General features: G+C 48.1%; 1 protein-coding gene across 1 annotated transcript in view; it reads left to right on the forward strand.

Moving 5' to 3' along the window:
• Positions 1-11,899: 11,899 nt before the first annotated feature.
• The window catches only part of LOC119971775 (doublecortin domain-containing protein 1-like), a 695,221-nt gene continuing 685,382 nt past the window's right edge, over positions 11,900-21,738 (forward strand). Inside the window, exon 1 of the mRNA XM_038807879.1 lies at positions 11,900-12,067. The gene's annotated coding sequence lies outside the window, so the exon portion shown is untranslated. The remainder of the gene's footprint in view (positions 12,068-21,738) is intronic.

The raw sequence follows: 21,738 nt of genomic DNA on the forward strand, positions 1-21,738 counted from the left end.
GTCCAGGAGGCGGCACGACGGACCCAGCGAGGACGGCGGGCACGCGACACCTTGGTGGCAGCACGGTTCACGCGTCGCATGTGACGTCACCGCTGAACACCAAACCACCACCTGCATCGCTAGTCGTGCAGAGGGTCAACACACAACTGCCACCACCACAACCTCCCCCCCCCCCCCCCCCCCCCCTCTCAGTGTACACGGCTCCACTTCGACATCACCCTTACCACTGGGTCCAGACGGTATGGCACGACATTGATGGCTGTGTCAGCGGGTGTGATCAGTGCCATGTGGAATGATGACAGCCCGCTCTGCGAAGAGCTGTGAGCTCAGAATCGTTAGAGAGAGTCTGACTCATGGCAATAGCTGAACCATTCACCTTGGTGGCCGCTGAGTTCGTCACGGACACTCCATCACGTGTCCGCGTGGGCTAGCTGTGGGAGGGGGTGGGGGGAGGGGCAGGGACTGCACACCCGGCACCGAAGTTTCACCGCTCGTCAACCCCAGCGACACTCAGTCACCATCACGATTCCTGTGGCTGTGGAACAATCACACGGTTTTACAAGTAAGGTGGAACAGTGCGTTTAATGTTAACAATAATTTACAGGTGCCCTAGCCCCTACAACTAAACTGTGCCCTTCACCCGTGCCAACTTACTCTGTGTCTCACTTTGTTGCCTTACGGGCCCTACCACTACGTCTACGTGAGTCCCCAGATGATACAGCAGGAGTGGAGGAGGACTGCTGCGAATCGCCCCCTTCGACTCGTTTCTCCTTGGCCAAGCGTTTCCTGGGCGACCCGGCCTTGATGGGCCAGGCTGCTCTGCGGGCGTCTCGGGTGACGTTGTGCCACTCTGCTCTGCCTGCTGCCCACCCGATGCACCAGGGATGGGACGGGGGGAGGCCGAGAATTCCGGGACGTCCCGTGATGGACTTAATGGGACGGGCCCCGAAACCTCCTCCTCCCTCGGGGAGCCCGGTGGCCCCCGGGCCTCACTTTGGGACAGAGGTGCGAGCGGGGAGGTGCCCCGTCGCGCCACCGACACCTGGCGCTGCTAGTCCTGGAGGCCTGCAACGGTATCCACCAGGGTCTGAACGTTAGCAGAGACGGAATCCAGGGAGTGAGACATTCCCACCAGGGACTGTGAGACCTCAACCTGTGAGTGCACGACGCCATCCAGCACATGTGTCAGGCGGTTGATGCTCTCGGCGACTGACTGCTGCGACTGGGCCATGACCTGGTGAGACTGGGCCAAGGCCCGCAGGGCGCCGGCAATGTCGTTTTGGCTCTGGCACATTGCTGCCTGTGAGAGGGCAACCCTGTCCAGGGCCGAGGATGACGCGTGCACATTAACCCCAACGCCTTGCATAACCTGACCCATTGCCTCCACCGCGGATGCCATCCGTGCGGTGTCGGACTGGGTCGCTGCCATGAGCGGCACCACTCCCTGCTCGTGGACGCGGTTCGACTCCTCTAACAGCGTCTGCAGAGCCAGGAAGACAGCCCTCATCCCGTCATTGTTTCCCTGGGTTTCTTGAGGCATCGGCTGTGCGGGTGGGTTGAGAAACTCCAGGAACTCAGAAAACGTCTGGGAGCCAGCTGCATGCTGGGCCTGGCCTGGCCTCCGCCAGTCCGGGCCCTCGTCTGCTCCGACCTCCACCTGCTGTACCTGCTCATCTGTGATGTGCGAACCAGACTGTGACCCAAGAGCCTCATCACTAAATAGGCCAGCCGGGGTGAGTGTCTCTGGGATGGTGGATGGTGTGGGAGATAGCAGTGCCGCAAGCTCGACGACGTCTTGGGTTGACGCCTCCTCTGTGTCATCGTCCAGGTGAGAGGCCGCAGGGCGTTGGCGGGCCATTTCTGTTTCCTGCTGTGTCGCCGCCCTCTGGGCGTCCTGCTCCACAGATTCTGTTGGGGAGGATGGGACTCCCCACTGATCGGGCACCGAATGTTGTGCAGCCCTGGGTGAGGTGGGGCCAGATGCGTGTCTCCGCCTGGAGGCAGATGGCCCTGGTCGTTCGGCATCACGTCCTAGGGAAGAGAATGAAACGGCTTATTTAGATTCGCTCGGCCGGGCGCTGGACGGTCCCAGTGGGCAGGGTGTGAAGGGACAGAGGATGGGGGAGGTGTCCAAGTGGGCAGGGTGTGTGAAGGGACAGAGGATGGGGGAGGTGTCCAAGTGGGCAGGGTGTGTGAAGGGACAGAGGATGTGGGAGGGGGGGGGGGGGTGTTTGTCATGGAGGGTTGTCTCACTTGTTGCAGCTCCGCCAACCTTGCATAGCGTGACCTCCCGGGTGCCAGACCCCCCCAACAAGGTCCAGTGCCCTCTGCTCAAACGTGGTGAGGGGGTGCAGGTTGGGCAAACCCCCTCCAGTCTGGTGCCGCTCACGGGTGTTGTGAGCGGTCTTGGCCTGTTGGGGGAGGGGACATAGGTAGATCATTACAATACGGCAGGTATCAGCAGTCCGTTCAGATACTGGCACAGTTTGGGGGTCAAGTTGTAATAAGACCATTGCATCTCTCCACGGGGGCCAGAGCGCTGGGTCTGTGACAACTTTGTGAACCACCCTCAACTAACTCTGCCCCAATCCCCCTCCACCCCCCATGCCAGGGGGGGAGGTGGGTGATTAAGTTAAGGGGGGAGGGATGGTTGTGACCAGGGGGCACCCTCTTGGCATTTACCCTGGCAGCCCTGGTGAGGTCGTGCATCTTTTTTCTGCATTGCTCTGCTGAGCGAGGGGTCTGCCCCACAGCACTAACGGCAGCAGCCACCTCACGCCAGGCCTGGTGCACAGCGCTGGCAGGTTGGCGATGCCCTCTACACGGGCAGATGATGCCCCTCCTCTGCTCGACGACATCGAGCAGCGTCTCGACATCGGCCTCAACAAACCGAGGGGCAGCTCTCCTGAGCTCCGACATCATGGCCGACAGATTCTGTGCTTGCCCGCGCCTTTTTACGGCGTCGGGCGGCGTCACGTGGGCGTGGTCGTATCATCGTCGCGTTCCGTCGTCATCGCGCACGTGATTGACGCGGCCGCGTTCCTAGCCCATTTCCCGGACGTGAATACGTCGGGAAATGGACCCTTCCCGACCGTCGTAAAATGCGCCCGTTTTAACGGCCAACTTCGCGATTTTTCGCGGGTGCGGAGAATCGCACCCTGTATGTGAGGCATGGTAGCACAGTGGTTAGCACTGTTGCTGCACAGCGCCAGGGACCTGGGTTCGATTCCCAGCTTGGATCACGATCTATGCGGAGTCTGCATGTTCTCCCTGTGGGTGCTGTTTGTTCGGTGAATTGGACATTCTGAATTCTCCCTCAGTGTACCCGAACAGGCGCCGGAGTGTGGCAACTAGATTTTCACAGTGACTTCATTGCAGTGTTAATGTAAGCCTACTTGTGACACAAATTATTGTTATTACAAAAACAAAAACCCTGGGGAGAATATTGATCTTCACCATCAGCACCCTTCCCGCTAAGGTCAGAGGGAGGTCATCCCACCTTTCAAATCGGCCTTCACCCCATCCACCAGGCTGGAAAAGTAAGTTTATGAAGCGTGGCACAGTCAGGGGCCACCCGGATTCCCAGATATCGGAAACGAGTCTTGGCCAGATGAAATGGCAGTCTCCCCCGATCAGCTCCACTCCCTAGGGGGTTCACTGGAAAAAATTCACTCTTACCAATATTTAGCTTGAACTCCAAGAAGGAGCCAAACTTTCTGAGCAGTTTCATTATCTCTCCCATACTGGAGAGTGGGTCTGTAATAAAGAGTAACAGATCGTCCACATATTTTTTTTTAATTAAGGGGCAATTTAGCATGGCCAATCCACCTAGCCTGCACATCTTTGGGCTGTGGGGGTGAAACCCACGCAAACACAGGGAGAACATGCCAACTCCACATGGCCGGTGACCCAGTGCCAGGATTAAACTTGGGACCTCGGTGCCGTGAGGCAGCAGTGCTAACCACTGCACCACCATGATGTGCTCCGATCGTCCACACATAAGGACCCCTTATGCTCCCTCTCACCATGCTCTATCCCCCTCCATCTGGTAGACATTCTCAACAGAACGGCCAGCAACTCAATTGCTAAGGCAAACAAAAGCGGAGACAATGGGCATCCATATCTTGTACCCCTGTTCAGTTGGAAATAACTCGAGGTCAGGGCATTAGTAAGTATTCTCACGGTGGGGACCCTGTACAAAAGATTAATCCAAGAAATAAACTTGGGTCCAAATCAAACTGCCCCAGGATCTCAAAGAGGTACCCCCACTCAACCCTATCGAATACCTTCTCCCGCGGCCATTCAAAATAATCACTTCTGGCTCAGTCACTAAGAAGGGCCTCAACACTATTTTAACCATCTCCTAATATTGGCCGACAGCTGCTGGCCCTTAACAAATCCAGTCTGCGCCTCCAAAATCACACCCGGTGGGCATCGCTCCAAGCGTCTTGCCAACATCTCAGTCAAGAACGTAGTGTCAGCGTTTAACAACGAAATAGGCCGATACGACCCCCCCCCCCCCCCCCCCCCCACCCACCAAGTCATTAAACATATCCAGCAGAAGTGGGACTAACTAGCAAACTGTTTATAACATTCAAAGGGGAACCCATCCAGATCCGGTACTTTGCCGTCTGCAATAACCGAATACAACTCATGATCTCTTCCAACCCTACTGGTGCCTTCAACCTCTGCCTTCCCTACTGCTCCACCTCTGGGAAGGTCAAAAATCGCCTCATTGATGAGCCCTCCACTAGGGGCTCTGACTCATCCAACCCACAGGAGAAGACCTCAAATACCTCATTAACCTTCTCTGGGACAGAAACTATCCTGCCACCCAGGTCCATGACCTGCACTGTCTCCCAGGAGGCTGCCTGTCGCCTCAGCTGGTGAGCCAACAGATGACTGGCCTTCTCCCCATCCTCATAGAATGCTCCCTCAAGCGACGCAGCTGGGTCACCGCCTTACCCGTTGACAACTCAAAATCCATTCGCAACTTTTCTCTCTCCGCCAATAACTCCGGTGCGGGATTGAGTAATGGCGGTCCACTTCGCAAATGGAATCCACCAGTCTCTGCCTCTTCACCTTCCCTGATTTAACCCTATATACCTTAAAAGAGATTATGTCGCCTCTAATAACTGCTTTCAGGGCCTCCCAGAGCATGGATGCCAAGACCACCTCATTCCCGTTGAACTCAAAATACTCGTCAATGTTAGATTATACTCAGTCAATCTTATCCACGAGTAACGCCGTGTTCAGTCTCCATAGAGGTTGCTGAGAGCGGCCCGGCTCCATCAGGTCCACAAAATGTGGAGTATGACCTAAATAACGATTGCCAAGCACTCCGCCCCCTCACCCCAGAGAGAAGGTATCTACCCCCACAAAAGAAGTCAATTCGGGAATAGACCTGCTGAACATGAGAAAAAAAAACTCGGAAACTTAAATCTCCCCGGATCTGCCCCCCATCTGTTTTATGAATACCAATAACCCCTTCGCCACCCCTGATGGACTTCAAGATTTTACCTATCCAACCTAGGATCCAAAACACAATTAAAATTTCCACCATAATTAGCTGATGTGAATCAAGATCTGGGATCAACACCAGCACCTTATTAAGGAATGCATGTCATCCCAGTTCAGTGCATACACATTGACCAATACTACCGGTGTGCCCGCCAACGACCCACTAACGAATACGAACTTCCCGCCTGAGCCTGCCAATATATTACCCGCAGGAAAAGCCGCCCTTATTAATCAACACAACAGTCCTCCGCACCAACAATCAAAACCTGAGTGATATATCTGCCCCACCCATCCCTTCCGCAAAGCTGTTTGATACTTAATTCTCAAATGGGTTTGCTGTACCAAAACCGCATCCGCCTCCAAACCTCTCAAGTCCACAAACACCCGGGACCTTTTTACTGAGCCATTTAACCTCCTCACTTGCCAGGTTATCAACCGGACCTCTATCCACCGGTCCATCTTGTCCATGGTCACCTGAATTGGGACCAAAGCCTCCTCCATTGCCTTCTCCAGATCCTCAGTGACTGCCTGCCACTTCTTCTTAAATTCATCGGTCTTGAAGCTAATCAACTTCTCAGTTGTCCACTGAGGGGCCACTGACTCAGCAGAAGTCACCAACATATTCCCTCCTGTTGAGGCTGGAAGAACATTTGATTCTGACGACGCTCCCTTGCCTGACTTTTGCTTTGAACTTTTTCACTGGACATTGCTCGAATGAGGGAGTCTTATTCCATTAAATTACACCACTTTCCTCCAAAAAACGGCCATTAACAGCTCACCACATAGCCACCACCGGAAGTCCGAGCTTCTACCCTCTTTCCCTAATTAAGAGAATGTTTGTTAAACTGACATTTCCAATAATGGGGGAGGAATATGTTATGTATTGTATGTCTTGTCTGGATTGACGTACTTTGCAAGTCAATGCATTGTGGGATTGCAAGACCATTGTTTTCTTATGAGTTTGATTGCTGCGGCAATAAAGGACAGTTAGAATGGGAATCACATCCTGTGTCTACATGTATACTGATTGATCCTAAAAGGTACCAGGAACAGAAAAGATCTGGCAGAACAGATCTTTACTCATTATAAACCTGTTTGATTTTTACATAATTAATTTATTTGGAAGGAAGGGTGGGTTCAATAATAAACGGTTGCGTCGCTCTGCTAGAATAGAACATATGGTGAATGTGAAGATTTATCCCAATGCCTCACCAGAAATCTTACTCTCTACAAAGTCATAGGAATTTTCCTCATTTCTCTGATCTGCACCACTGCCTTTCTCCTGGCATTTGGAACAATATCTTTTTTGTAAGTACCACAAAGAATCAACACTGCGTTTGTTGAAACAAAAACTTACTTTATTTTACAACTACTATTATATCCAGCTCCTGAGGTTTCCTACTGGCTGACTCTATTTATACATAGCACGAGATTGCTAACGGTCCCCTGAACCTTAATGGGGAGCTCGTATTCTGCAAAATCCACGGGGTAGTTAATCATCCCTACCCCGTAAGACCCGTGTAGGTTATCACAGTCTTGATCTTGTTTTCTTTAGTGAGCCATAGATGAGTCTGAATTGAGTAGATGAAAGAAAATTATATTTATTGCGAATCAATTATATTTACAATATACATCAGTTTCCAGCCGGATCAGCTCTGCCGGTTCCATAATTGCCCGACTTTATATAGAACTCAATCATTTCAAAAAACATTTTTTCCCAATTAAGGGGCCATTTTATTGTGGCCAATCTACTTACCCTGCACATCTTTGGATTGTAGGGGATGAGAGTCACGCAGTCACGGGGAGAATGTGCAAACCCCACACAGACAGTGTCCGGGGCTGGGATTGAACCCGGGTCCTTGGTGTTGTGAGGCAGCAGTGCTAACCACTGAACCACCATGCCACCTTCTCTGACTTATGAACAAGAACCCATAGATCCGACTGCAACGGAGCACCCCAAAGTCTCTCCCCATTTAGATAATAAGTTGCCTTCCCAAATTTCTGACCAAAATGCATGACCTCACACGAATCCACCTGCCACATTTTGGCCTACTCTCTTTATCTATCTATATACATTTGTAAGGTTCTTATTTCTTCATTGCAACTTACTGTCCTACCTATTTTTGTGTTGTCTGCAAATTTGGCTATAGAACCTTTAATCCCTGTACCCAAGTCATTTATATAGATTGCAAATAGCTGGTACCCAAGGACCAAACCCTATGGCAGCTCACTAGTTACGTCTTGCCATCCAGAAAAAGACCCATTTACCCCGACTCTCTGTCTTCTGTCCATCAGCCAGTCTTCTAACCAAGCTAATAAATTACCCATAATCCCATGTAATCTAACCTTGTGAATTAATCGTCTGTGCGACACCTTATCAAACGTCTTCCGGAAGTCCAGATATACTACATCTACATTATCCACTTTGCTTGTTACAACTTCAAAGAACTCAAGCAAATTAGTCAAACATGATTTGCCCTTCATAAAACCATGCTGACTCTAATGGATAGCATTTGACTTTCCAAATGCCCTGAAATTACTTCATTGATAATTGATTCTAACAATTTTCAAATAACAGATGTTAAACTGGTCTGTTCTCCCCAGATATTCTACCTCCCTCCCTTTTTGAATAAGTGTGTTACGTTAGCATTTTTCCAATCCACTGTAACCTTTCCAATGTCGAGGGAATTTTTGAATACTATAATCAATGGATCCACTACCTCCACTGTCACTTCCCTTAACAGCCTAGGATGTCGGCCATCAGGCCCGGGGAACTTATCTGCCCTCAATCCCAATAGTTTGTTGAGTACCGTTTCCCTATTGATGCTGATTGTTCTAAGTTCCTCTCTTTCTATGACCTCTGAATTATCCATTCCCATAGAGATGGAACTAGCACAATCCCTCTCCACCACTGTTGAGCCCACAATCCCTTGGAGAACAAGTTCCTGATTCCATCCATGCTTCAGAGGCAGCTATTGACTTGAGAGTAGTTTGCCACATGGTCAGTGGGAAACTCTTGAGGATGAGTGAAGCCAGGCTACCCACACTCACCACCTAATGGTAGATTCCTGACAGCATTGAGAGTTCAGTACACAAGGTTGTCTACTCCTGCCGGTGACTATTTATCCAATGATAGTTTTCAACAAAAAAAAATCACAGACTTGGGAGAAACAGGAGTTGGACTTGCAAAGAACAGTTCTCTGATGAAGGATTCTACTCTTGTTGTTTCCTCCACCATGGAAACTGAGGCAAAGTATTGATTTAGCACCTTTGTAATTTCTATGTTCCCCATTATTAACTCACTGTTTCATCTTCCAAGAGACTAACATTCACTTTAGCGACTCTCTTCCCTTTTATGTACTTATAGAAGCTTTTGCTATCCTTTTTGATATTTTGCACTAGTTTTCGTTCTTAATTTACCTTTTCTCCTTTTATTACTTTTTTTAGTATCTCTTCGTTTCTGTTTGCCACTGACCTTTGCAATATGTTATAACTTAGTTTTGTCTTTATATTGTCCTTGACCTCCTTGTTTAGCCATGGATGCTTTTTACCCCTCGTACCTTCTTTCTCCCTCACTGGGATATATTTTAGTTGTGAGGAATTGAGCATCTCCTTAAACAACTCCCACTGCTCATCAGCTGTCCTACCTTTTAACTTTCTTGCCCACTCTACTTGGGCCAAATCTGTCCCCATGCCTATGTAATTTCTTTGATTAATTCTGGAACGCAGGTGTGGGACTCCACTTCCCGCCCCCAAACGGAATTTTAAATTCTACCATACTATGGTCATTACCCCCGAGAGGATCCTTAACTACGAGGTCATTAATTAATCCCTCCTCTGCCATTTCTGCCAATTCCAGCATGATGCAACCGCCAAACACATATTCCCCTCACCTCCCCTGTCAGCATTTTGCCGGGACCACTCTCTCAGTGACACCCTGGTCCACTCCTCCATCACCCCCAATTCGCTATCCCCATTCCATAAAACTTTTCCGTGCAATCGCAAAAGGTGAAACACCTGCCCCTTTACCTCCTCTTCCCTCACCATCCAAAGCCCAAACAGTCCTTTCAGCTGAAGCAGAATTTCACTTGTACCTCCTTTAATTTGGTCTGCTGTCTTTGCTGCTCCCAATGTGGTCTCTTCTACATTGGGGAGACTGAACGCAGACAGGTTGACCACTTTGCAGACCACCTTCACTCAGTCCACAAGCATGACCTTTCTGAAGCTTGCGATTTCAACTCTGTATCTTGCGCTCATGCCCACATGTCTGTCCTTGGCCTGCTGCAATGTTTTAGTGAAGCCCTACGCAAACTGGAGGAAAGCACTTATTTTCCAATTAGACACTTTACAGCATCTGGATCTAACATTGAGTTCAACAGCTTTGGTCTATGAACCCTCGACTCTATCTTGAGCTCCTTTTTTAGACCATTTGTTTATGTCCCAATGCCCTCCCACCCCCACACGAACACCACCACCAGCACCACCATCACTGCCACCACCACAGAGCCATCTACCACTTGTTCCTAAGTTTTGCTTTAACATAGCACTGATCGTTATTCTCCTATTAACACATTATGCTATCTTACTATCTTACTTTTATAAGGCCATGAAGAGTGCACACCGGGTTTGTAGAAATGAAAACTTTGTGGGTAGGATTCTCCATAGCTCGACGGCGAAATTGAGAATGGTGATCGGACGGAGAACGTCTCCCAATGTCAAAATTAGATCAGGCGCTGGTTAGAAACCGGTTCGCGATTCTCCGCCCCCTCCAAATCGGCATCATCGGGACGCGCGCACAGTCGCAACCTCAACAGAGAGCCATCAGACGGCCCACACGTGATGATCCGCCACCGATGGGCTGAGTTCCCGATGGCGGGGGCCACATGTGGTCCTAGTAGTCGGGAGCCTGGCATGCCGGCTGCGGACAGTGTCCAGCACCACCACACTCGGCCGCTCCCCGGGGGGGGCTTCTGCTAGGGCTAGGGGGAGCAGTGGGGGGTGGCCATGAGGTGGGCTGTGGGGTTGGGGTGGGTGGGTATGCAGTCCAGCATGGCTGGCGCCATGCTTTCCGGCCCAACCGGTGCGTGTGTGGGGGGAGGTATAGGCATGCGTGGCTGCAGCTTGTCAGCTCTGCGCATGTGCGGGCCGGGACCCGGCGATTAAGGTGCGAAGGGCAAAGTTTAAAGGGTGTTTCACGACGATTTCCCCGTCTTGAAACACTACGGAACCTCCGTTGGCGCCATCACTTACCCTCAGAAATGTAGAATCCAGCCCACTTTATTTCACAACTACTATTATATACAACTTCAGTAGTTCACCACTGAGTCCTCATTAGTAGGTGCCTTACTGGCTGACTCATAGCAAGATGAGTCAGAGATCCCTGACCTCCTTATCGGGGAGCTTGTTTTCTACAAGGCCTATGGGATTGTTAATCATTCCCACCCCGTAAGATCTGTGTGGGTTATAACACTTACCTTTAAGCCACTATCAGCACCTTCTGTAGTTTTTAACACTACCATGAACACTCCCTTTGTCTTGTGCATATGACATCTTTGTCAAAACTCTCCTAGCTCCCACGTGTCCCTGACCTTCTATTTTGCTCCATCTGCTCCAAACTCTCTTAAACAGTACAAAATGTATCACATGTCTCCTACTCTTTAGCTATGAAGAAGAGTCATATGGACTCAAAACATTAAGGGCTGGATTCGCCCAAAATTGGACTATGTCCCCACGTCGGCGTAAAAACGCTGGGGTTTTACTCTGGGAATTCCTGGGAATAAGTGGAGCTAATTCCCAGCCCTGCAGGGGGCCAGAAGGGACCCAGAGTAATTCATGCAGCGTTAGCTGCGGATACAGGGCCCCCGCACTTCCTGATTTAAGTCCGCGCATGTGCACAATGGCGGCCTCCAACAGTCGGGCCGAGCGCCAAGGCAGACTCGGACCGCGGAGCCACACATAAAAACGAAACACCCCCCCCCGCCCCCAATTGGCCACGCGCCCGAGCATCCTCCCGCCCCCCACCTCAGTCCGCAGCCGCCACGCGGGCATCCCAATCGGCATTAGCAGGTTAGTTCCACGCCCTCAGGAACTTGGCTGGTCGGGAGCGGGGGATCGCTGGGCGGGCCTCTGTCAATGGGCCTCCAGCCGCGCAGAGTACTCCGCGATCACGCTGATAGGTCCCGGAGAATCACCGGACCAGCGCCGGGCACGATTTCGCCGCTAAATTGGATTCTCCGACCCTGCGGCAAACGCGATTTCTGCACGGGGATGCGGAAAGTCTATTTCTCTCTCCATTGATGCTGTCAGACCTGCTGAGTTCTTCCAGCATTTTCTGTGTTCATTTTCTCAACCTCCTTTATTTTTCTTACTAGCAAAGTAACCTTATGGTGGGGGTTGTGGCCATTGCTTCTCACCCATGATGTCACCAGCAATGAACTTTATGATGTCACAGCAGGTGAAGACCACATGAAATACCTGTACCCATGTTGCCTCTAGACAGCAGTTGAACAAAATAAACAGACCAAGAAAGGGTGACTGCAAAACATTGGTGAGTGTCAAGATGTATAATATAATTATAATATTTAACATTAAGGAAGTATTGTAAGCAATGTGGATTGAGCCTGCAAACCAGCATAGGAATGATTTCAAAAGTTTAGCCAATGTTGAATCCTGAAAATGTTCCTGTGGGAATCAAAGATTCCAATAATAACTCTGAGGTATGTTTGGAATAGGGAGATTGTGGTGGCAATGAGAATGGGGAGTGAAATCAGTGCAGTAGTATCGTGTATGAAACTCAGAAGAAATTTCAGTGCATCAGTCTGTGGTATTTTAACAGAGACACTTTATTGCAATATAACTTGTGGGTTTGGGCATTGAATGTTTGACAATGACATGGTGCAGACATTCATGGCACAATCTCAGCCATAGTACATAAAGGGCCAATCCAATTTGGCTAAGATACAATTTGGAGAAAGAAAATGTCATTATAGTTTCAGGACAATCAAGGACTAACACATAATGATACATCGCTTGATGCACTGTTGGGTGCAGTAAGTAGGAAATAAATTCTCTCACCCAGCATTGAAAGGAAGAACGCTGCTGCTACAGCAAAGTAGGTATGGCTGGAGATGGCAGAGGAGGTCAGAAACAGGAACATTGTATCACACTTTTGGATTCACTGCAAAAACAATTTTAATGGCCTCATCAGATAAGGAAAGGGAAGTAAGTTGCACATTCATCTACAGCCCGTTGTGTACATCAGCCGCACCTCCCAACCCCAAACCCCCTCAACTTGTCAAGCTTAATCAGAATTCCTCACAACCATTTACCTTGGAAAGTCAACCCATGACTGTCTTTCCGTGCACATCCTCTCATTGCCATCTATCCATGAACCATTAACATACACTGTCATCCTTATGCAAATTAATGCTTCTTCCTCATAGTCATCCTCATCAAATGCACTGTATCCAGCAGCAACAGCTGGTATGCACCTTTAACGTAATAAACTGTATCAAAATAATATATGACAGGAACATTATTATTAAGGTAGATGACTACAAGTTTGGTCAAGGAAGCAGATTTTAAACAGTACCGATGGTGAAAACTGGAGAGGTGGAGACTTTTAGGGAGGCAATTTTAGAGCTTGGGGATGATCCAGGATTAGATCAGCAGCTATCTTGGACGAATCATCAATCATTCGTCCGCCAGCAAAGTGAAGGAAATTATTGTCGACAGTGCTGTCAAGCAGCACTTCTCAGCAGCAACCTCCTCATTGATGCGTAGTTTGGGTTCAGTCAGGGCCACTCGGCTCCTGACCTCATTAAGCCTTGTTCCAAACATGCACAAAAGTGCTGAATCCAGAGTTGAGGTGACAGCGACCACCCTTGATATCAAAGTGGCATTTGATGGCGTGTGGCATCAAGGAACCCTAGTAAAACTGAAGTCAATGGGAATTGGGGAAAACGTTCCATTGATTGACTTCATACCTCGCACAAAGGAAGATTGCTGTGTTTGTTGGTGGTCAAACACATCAATCCTGGGACAACTCTGCAAGAATTCTTCAAGGTAATGTCCTAGGTCCAACTATCTTCAGTTTATTCATTAATGACTTTCCCTCCATCATAAGCTCAGAAATGGATGGTTCATGGATGACTGCACAATGTCCAGCATCATTTGTGTACCTCAGATACTGAAGCAGTCCATATCCATATGCGGCAAGATCTGGACAATATTCAGGCCGAGGCTGATAAGTGACAAGTAACATTCAGGCCACACAAATGCCAGGCAATGACCATCTTCAACAAGAGAATCTAACTTCCTCCACTTGACATTCAATGGCATTAGCATAGAAACAAATAATAGAAGCAAGAGTAGACTATTTGGCTTTTCGAGCCCGCTCCGCCATTCATTATGATCATGGCTGATCATCTAACATAGCAACCTGTTCCCACTTTCCCCTCACATCCTATGATCTCTTTAACCCAAGAGGTTTATCTAACTCCTTCTTGAAAACATACTGGGCTCGATTCAGCTAAATGGGCCAAAGCTGCACATCGCCCTGTTTTGTACACTGGGGTGCTCCGCTCGCTGGAACTCCCCAGTATAGCGAGAGATTGGGATGTCATTTTAAAATGGTGTCTCAATCTCCGAGGCCCCTAAAGTGATCCTGACCCACCCCAACCTGAAATCACTATGGGAGGGTCCCTGGTTCCCTCCACAACCTCCCTTGGCACCCTGGAACTTCTGGTGACACTGTGGTACTGCCAAGCTGCTCAGGAGACTTTGCCAGCTGGAAGGGGCACTGCCAGCATGCAAGGCCAGCAGTGTGAAGCTGGCTTTTTTCACACAGCGGTGATCGGGCTGGGTGGATGCACAGCCTGGGTGTGGGTGGGTGGGGGATGCGGGGGTCCCTGGGACCCCTTATAGTAAGTTGGCGCTTGAGTGGGTTCAGGTTTCAGGCCGGGTGTTTGAGAGATCATTTTAAAATGGCGTCCCGCTCTCTTGCTGCACAGAGGAGTTCCAGCGAGTGGAGCTCCTCAGTGCAGAAAACGGGGCTGAGTGCAGCCTCGGGCATGCATTCTCCGCAGAGGCCCCATACCTAACTGGATGGGTGTTAGAAAGTGGGGTGTTTCTCAGCGCTGCGGCTAAACCCAGGATCCTGACTGAAATTTAAAAAATAACAGGGCATTTGGAAATAGTACCTATAGAGTGTCACATTGACAATAAACCTCTCGCAGAATGTCCAGTCTACGAAAACCGTCAATGAAAAAAGACAATGGATTGACATTGCATGTCTCAACCAGATGTTAGAGAACATGGAGATTGACAAGATCAAGTGGGTTGATGGAAGTTAGTAATTATTAGAAATTGTGAATGATGGGTATCCTTTAGACATAGAGACATAGAATCCCTACAGTGCAAAAGGAGGCTATTCGGCCAATCGAGTCTGCACTGACCCTCCGAAAGAGCACCCTACTGAGGCCCATTCCCCGTAACCCCACATAACCTCCAAATCTTTGGACACTAAGGGGAAATTTAGCAAGGCCAATCCACCTAATCTACACATCTTTGAACTGTGGGAGGAAACCAAAGCACCCAGAGGAAACACATGCAGACAACAGTCACCCAAATCTGTAATCAAACCCAGGTCTCTGGCATTGTGCCACCATGCTGCCCATATATAAGCAAGAGGATATAAGTAAATATTTAAAAAAATTTTAAAAGGGGGGAAATTGGATGCATTTTTTACAGAAAAGAAAACATAAGGCGCGATTTAACTAAAAAAAAGAGTCTATTCTGGGCAGGACCCCTCTTTTTTTCAGTCCGAATGAAAAATTTGAAAATGGCATTTTTTAATCTCATTTTTTAAAATAAATTTAGAGTACCCAATTGATATTTTGTCCAATTAAGGGGAAATTTAGAATGGCCAATCCACCAACCCTGCACATATTTAGGTTGTGGGATGAAACCCACGCAGACATGGGAGAATGTGCAAACTCCGCACAGACAGTGACCCAGAGCCAGGATCGAACCTGGGACCTCAGCACCGTGAGGCAGCAGTGCTAACCCCTGCACCACCGTGCTGCCCTGAAAATGGCATTTTTGAGATGTTCCGGTGAGCGGAACTCCTCAGTGCAGGGAACATGGTTAAGTGTTCCCCGCTGAGGCGTCCGATCTATCCAGATGGGCATTAGATAACGGGGTATTTCTCGGTTTTCCAAGTGCCAGGAGACACCCAGCTAATCGCACGCGTTATGGGACTCTGTCCCCATTCGGATAGAATGTGCCTCAGGCCTTTTTTTCCCTTTTCTTCTGGCTCAGCTTTCCTCTCCCTTCCCAAACCAATGCCCTCTCAAGTCCCAACACTGACACCCTTCCACCCCCTCTGAGAACATTTCACAGCTGGGGAACCAGATTCTTGGCGACAACCTGTCCAGGCACAAAATCCTGTTCCCACCCACCGACTTGTAACTACTTCTCACTGGTGGAAGATTATTGGGGCTCATGCAGATAAGGCCAATGAGATATAACCTTCACGGGCCAGACAATTTCCTGCCAACCTATTGACGCACAAGACCAGGAGTTAAAATTTAAATTCATAGGTTTGGAACCTTAATAGGCTTTCAATAGTAGAGAGTGAAAGGTTAAAGTTACAAGAGAGATGAGGTACAAAAACATTTCCTGCTCCAATTTTCTTCTAAAAGCATGGGAGTAGGATCGAATAAAAATCCACTAGTAATTAGGTAGATTTATTTTGGTAGGCAGGAGGATTTTTTTTTAGCTTTGTTGGCTTTGACAAATAATGATTGACCTCAGAGTTGCGCCTGGTTACAAGTGCTTTGATCACATGGTTTTTGTGTCTAGCAACCGTTGCTAGAGATCTCAGGCTTTAGTTCTTGCCAATGCTTCACTGTGGAAGAGTTTATTATTGGACAACCTGGATGATAGTTGCAAACTTTGAAAGAAGACATCACATCAAAGAGTCAAAAACATAACTTCATAGAATTTTAATGCAGGTAAGTCAGAATCTTTTGATAGTTTTGTTCTTAATAAAAGCACTTCCTCTCTTTCCTTTAAAGTATTGCAGGGTCTAAAATGTTCGAATGGGTTGAGTGAGAAACAAAACTAAACTAAAAAAATAAATACCGCGTTTTCTGTTGTTTCAAATGTACTGAAAAGTAATGGAAATTATGGAATTTCATTTTAATGTGAGGATATGGATTGCATTATACTTGGCCTGAAATCATGTTTTGCTCTTAGTCCCATAAATGTATATTACAACAAATAATTGTGGTTGGTTCTATTAATTCTAATCAGCAAAGCAGAATTGAATGAGAACCATGCTGAGAATTGGGACAACAAAATGAAGAGTTAAAAGTGACTACAACAGTGAAGCATTGAGAATGGGAGCATTCCCCAGCATAGCTCAGCGATGGCAACGATTACAAGTGAAGTACAGCGGGGTGGTGCAGTGGTTAGCACTGCTGCCTCCCGGTGCTAAGGACTCAGGTTCGCTCCTGGCCCCGGGTCACTGTCCATGTGGAGTTTGCACATTCTCCCTGTGTGCGTGCGTCTCACCCTCACAACTCAAAGATGTGCAGGGTAGGTGTATTGGCCATGCTAAATTGCCCTTTAATTGGAAAAATTTATATATTTTTTTAAAAAATGAATTACAGCAAAATGTATTTTTAGGGCAGCACAGTAGCACAAGTGGATAGCACTGTGGCTTCACAGCGCCGGGGTCCCAGGTTCGATTCCCCTCTGGGTCACTGTCTGTGCAGAGTCTGCACGTTCTCTCCATGTCTGCGTGGGTTTCCTCCGGGTGCTCTGGTTTCCTCCCACAGTCCAAAGACGTGTAGGTTAGGTGGATTGGCCATGCTCAATTGCCCTGAGTGTCCAAAAAGGTTAGGAGGGGTTATTGAGTCACGGGAATAGTGTGGAAGTGAGGGCTTAAGTGGGTCGCTGCAGACTCGATGGGCCGAATGGCCTCCTTCTGCACTGTATGTTCTATGTTCTATGTTAATAAGTCTTAAATCCAGACAAGGTCACAGTTATACTAATGTGGTATATAATCTGGTCCAAATATATCAGACACATGTTGGTGCATTGAAGGGTGCTGCTTCAGTTTATTTTATGTTCCTCATCTAGCGACTGTTCAGTGTGAATATGTGGATACTACTTGGACAGGATTGTAGAAGGTATACTTTAAAATGAGAACTGGCAACACCAAATGGTAAGAGTGCAGTCACATAATGATAATGTTACCGGGCTAGTAATCTAGGAACCTGGACAATGATCTGGAGACATTAGTTCAAATGGCAACGGAAGAATTAGAATTTAATCAATTAATTAAAACTGAAATCAAAAGCTAGAGTGAGCAATTGTGACCATCAACTACCGATTGTCATAAAAAACATCTGGTTCATTAATGTTCTTTCGGGAAGGAAAATCTGCCAACCATGTCTGCTGTATATGACTCCAGCATCATAACGATGTGCTTAACTCTTATTTGCCCTCTGAGGTTGCCGAGCAAGCCACTCAGTCGTATTCAAGAAGATGGCTCAAAATCACCCTCTTGAGGGCAATTAGGGATGGTCAATAAAATGCTGGCCTTGTCAATAACACCCACATCCTGTGAATTAAATTTTTAAAACATCAATAAAAATTGGATGAGTGCAGCATGTAATAAGGGGAGACCCGCGTTGGATTCTCTGCAGCCTGACGCCACAATCGCGGCTGGCGCGGGGGTGGAGCATCCAGTTTGACGCCATAATTGGGCCTGTTGCGATTCTCCGGGCGGCAAAAATTGGCGTCACCGGGGAGTGCGCCGCACCGCCGGGAGCCCATTGTCAGAGGCCCGCTCATCAAACCTCTGCTCCTGACCGGCCGAGTTCCCAACGACGTCGAACTAACCACCTATTGCCGGTCGGGATGTTTGCGTGGCGGCTGCAGACTCAGTCCGTGACCACCCAGGTCCGGGGAGGGTGGATCGGAGACTGGGGGGGGGGGCATTATAGGCGGTCGGGGATTTAATGTGTGGGGTTTGAGGATCAGGTGCGCGGCTGATCGGGGGGGGTTTATTTTTTTTGTCTGCCTCCACGGTTCGAGTCCACCATGTTCACGCCGCGGCCGCTGGAGGTCACCGCCATGCGCATGCGCGGCCTCTGACTCGGAAGTATGGGGGCCCGTATATGCAGCAAAAGCTGCAACATTCACTCCGGATCTCTGCTAGCCTCCAGCGGGGCAATGAGTTTAGCTCACTCAGCTAAATCGCTGGCTTTTAAAGCAGGCCAGCAGCACGGTTCGATTCCCGTACCAGCCTCCCCGGACAGGTGCCGGAATGTGGCGACTAGGGGTTTTTCACAGTAACTTCATTGAAGCCTACTCGTGACAATAAGTGATTTTCATTTCATTTTTCATTTTCAATTCCTTTTTCAAGGAATTTCGGGAGTAAAACCCAACCATTTTTACGCTGGCATGAGGACATTGTCTCATTCAGGTATATGGAAACGCATAATGGGTGAGAAAAGAAAATCAGGACAGTCAAGACCAGCTAATATGAAACTTTGCACTCAGTTCACCACCTCTTAATCATGTCATCTCCTGAGCGAAAGAGAAAAGATGGAGAAAACCATCTTTTTATCCTGAAAACAGATCAAGATAAAATCCTAAATTCCTCTCTCACTCCGATAGTCAAATAGGTTCCAAAATACAGCAGCTATCCCAAACTTAACAGGCATGCTTCATGTGGAAATGCTTCCTTTCAGAGACTTGTCAGGTTCTCTTTTCAGGGACTATCGTGACTCATTACAATAGGTGGAAGGGGGAGATCTAACCGTCAGAAAAGCAGTATTCTGTCACCTAATTGCGCAGGAATCTGTCTGCTCACTAATCAACTGGCTCAACTACCCTCTCTCACAGGAGTATCGTCTCCCCAGACACTTCATGCTGTGTCCATATGAATACTAGCATCCTCACTACAATTAGAATTTGTTGGCCATCTGCGATAAGATAATGAATTGCTTAGCAATCCCAGTCACGATCTCTAATGAGCCTGGGTTGAGAAAATAGACAGTTTGAAATATCATGTCAACTGTGATGATGCCATGAACTGGAGGAACATTTCTGCCTACAAAGGTATTAAAGAACTCATTGATTTTTGCAATAGCTTTCATGATCATCTTCTCGTACTGGCATAGAAAACCCCCCAACGTTGTGGCTTTTGCACTATCCATAGAAAGTACTGTAGTAACTTGCAAAATCTTTTTAGCAGCACCTTCCAAACCTGCAGGTGCTTGCGAAGATGGTCATCTCCAAGTTCCCCTCCATCACACATCATCTCATTTTATTTTTTTGTGAAAGATTTGAACTTTGCTGGCAATGCCAGTATTTATTATCTTTTCACTATTGGCTTTAAGATGGTGGTGGTGAGCTGCCTTTTTGAACCACTTTAGTCCATGTGATATAGATACACCCACAGTGCAGTTAGGCAGGGAGTTCGAGGACTTTGACCCAACAACAATGAAAGAACGGCAATATAGCTCCAAGTCAGGATGGTGTGTGACTCGGAGGGGAGCTTGCAGGTGGTGGTGTTCCCATGCATCTGCAGCCCTTGGCCTTACAGGTGATAGTGGCTGTTGATTTGGAAGGTGCCATCAAAGGAGCCTTGGTGAATTGCATTGAGTCTTGTAGATAGTGCACATCACTGTGCACCTGTGGTGGAGGGAGAGAATGTTTACGTTGGCGGATGGAGTGCTGATCAGGCTTTTTGAATGTTGTTGGAGTTGCACTCATCCAGGCAAGTGGAGAGTATCTACCACACTGATTTATGTCTTGCAGATGTTGGGCAGGCTTTGGGGAGTCAGGACGTGAGTTACCTGCAGGCATAATCCCAGTTTCTGACTTGTTCTTTGAACTACCATATTTCTATAGCTGGTCCAGTTAAGTTTCTGGTCGATGGTGAGATCAGGATATTGATGGTGAGGGATTCAGCCCTAGTAATGCTGCTAAATGTCAGGCGAGGTGATTAGATTCTCTCTTTTAGGATATGGTCATTGCCTGCAATATGTATGGTGCGAGTATTGCTTGCCATTTATCAGGCATGTTTGAATGTTGTGCAGGTCTTGCTGCAAGTGTTCCAAACTGCTTCAATATTTGAGGCATTGCAGATGGTACTGAATATTATGAAATCATCACCGAACATCCCCACCTCTGACCTTTTGAAGGAGCTGAAGATGATTGGGCCTCAGACATGACCATGAGGAATTCCTGAAGACACATATTATCTAAACAGTGAAATATTGTAGAACTCTGAAATTCAGAGGGATCTGAATGTCCTAGTGCATAGATCACAAAAGGCTAAGATGCAGATACAGCAAGTAATTAGGAAAGCTAATTAGAGTATTATTGTTTAACGTGAGGGGAATTGATGACAAAAGAAGGGAGGTTATGCTTCAAAGAACAAAGAAAATTACAACACAGGAACAGGCTGTTCGGGCCTCCAAGCCTGCATCGACCATGCTGCCCATCTGAACTAAAACCCCCTACCTTTCCAGGGTTGGTATCCCTCTATTCCCATCCTATTCATGTATTTGTCAAGATGCCCCTGAAAAGTCACTATTGTATCCGCTTCCACCACCTACTCCGGCAGCGAGTTCCAGGCTCCCAACATCCTCTGTGTAAAAACCTTGCCTCGTACATCTCCTTTAAACTTTGCCCCTCGCACCTTAAAGCTACGCCCCCTCATAATTGACTATTCTACCCTGGAAAAAAGCTTCTGACTATCCACTCTGTCCATGCCCCTCATAATCTTGGTAGACGTCTATCATAGAATCATAAAATTTACAATGCAGAAAGAGGCCATTCAGCCCATTGAATCTGCGTCAGTCCTTGGAAAGAGCACCCTACTTAAGCCCACGCCTCCACCCAATCCCCGTAATCCAGTAACCCGACCTAACATTTTTTTTTTGGACACAAAGGACAATTTAGCATGGCCAATCCACCTAACCTGCATATCTTTGGACTGTGGGAGGAAACCGGAGCACCCTGAGGAAACCCACGCAGACACGGGGAGAACGTGCAGACTTTGCACAGGCAGTGACCCAAGCCAGGAATTGAACCTGGTACCCCGGAGTTTTGAAGCAACAGTGTTAACCACTGTGCTACCATGCCGCCCTCAGGTCATTCTAGTGAGAACAAACCAGGTTTTTCCAACCTCTC

Source organism: Scyliorhinus canicula, chromosome 9, assembly GCF_902713615.1.
Source record: "Scyliorhinus canicula chromosome 9, sScyCan1.1, whole genome shotgun sequence".
Classification (NCBI taxonomy): Eukaryota; Metazoa; Chordata; class Chondrichthyes; order Carcharhiniformes; family Scyliorhinidae; genus Scyliorhinus; species Scyliorhinus canicula.